The sequence below is a fragment of the Ailuropoda melanoleuca genome, chromosome 1 (assembly GCF_002007445.2).
Source record: "Ailuropoda melanoleuca isolate Jingjing chromosome 1, ASM200744v2, whole genome shotgun sequence".
NCBI classification, from domain to species: domain Eukaryota; kingdom Metazoa; phylum Chordata; class Mammalia; order Carnivora; family Ursidae; genus Ailuropoda; species Ailuropoda melanoleuca.
In genome coordinates, this window is record NC_048218.1 from 189,421,704 (window position 1) to 189,422,770 (window position 1,067).

General features: G+C 56.4%; 1 protein-coding gene across 1 annotated transcript in view; it reads right to left on the minus strand.

Moving 5' to 3' along the window:
* Positions 1 to 199, minus strand: part of PRRT4 (proline rich transmembrane protein 4) — a gene marked incomplete at its 3' end in the record, with an annotated part of 9,170 nt that extends 8,971 nt beyond the window's left edge. Inside the window, exon 1 of the mRNA XM_034646405.1 lies at positions 105 to 199. The remainder of the gene's footprint in view (positions 1 to 104) is intronic.
* Positions 200 to 1,067: the final 868 nt, after the last annotated feature.

The window sequence follows — 1,067 nt, forward strand, 5'->3', positions numbered from 1 at the left end:
CCTCCCACCCGCGGTCCGCCCCACCCGGGCAGGCAGGCGGGCGCGCACCGCAGCGCCCCGCGCCGCCGCCTCTGTGCCCTGCGCCCCGACGCGCGCTCATTCACCCCGCGCTGCCAATCGGCCGCGGGTGCGGGCGTCTCGCTTGCAGCCCGGCGCCGGCAGCCGCACGCTCCCCTGGCGGCCGGTCACACACATCCACACGCCCTCCTTCAATGGGAAACAGCCGTGGGCCGGAGTCCCGCGCGCGCACACGCCTGCACACACACGCGCGCGCGTCCCCGGCAGCTTGCCCCGGGACTGCACCCCGGGCAGGAAGGAGCACCGTGAGTGGAAGTGTAATGTCTCATTAGTCCTCGCCACAATCCTCTGCGTGTCCCCATTTCACAGGTAGGTAAATGAAGGCTCAGAAAAGTACCGACTTTGCCCAAGATTGCACAGCTTGGCAGGGACTTGTACCCAGTCTATCTGCTGCCCTCTCCACCACCTGGTGGCTTTCAACAGTTGTACTGCTGCACGGGAGGGCCTGCAACACTGCACAGGGGAACTGCAGCATGCCCATCAGTGTGCAACTTTTTTTTTTTTTTTGGCTAAAATTGATCTCTCAAAAATACTCAGAGTTTCAGAAATGTCTACCAGGAAGAATGAATGGTGAGCTTAAGCTGCATGTGAGAGGCGGATTAGAACTTGTTTCCAGTGAAAGAGGAGAGGAGAACAGTGGAATCAAAGAGTGTGCACCTTCAGGAATATGAGAGAGCCCAGGCCAAGCCTAACCCAGGGTTAAAGATGACGAAGGAGCAGGGTGGTCACTGTGGATACTTTATGGACCCTGTCCCAGTGACTGATTTAAGTAGTTCCAGCTCGTTTGTGTTATCTTGAGTCTCTAAATCCCTTCGAGTGTTCCTCCGAAAGTGCTAGTATTTAAAAGTATCAGGAGAACCTAAAATGAGAGGCTCCCTGCACCCCATAAAGCTGTCCCTCAAAATCCAGGCATCCTGTTGTATGCCAAGCTGGATGCTAAATGCTTTAGGAATGTCCTCACTTACTCCTCATCACAGGCCACAGAGACA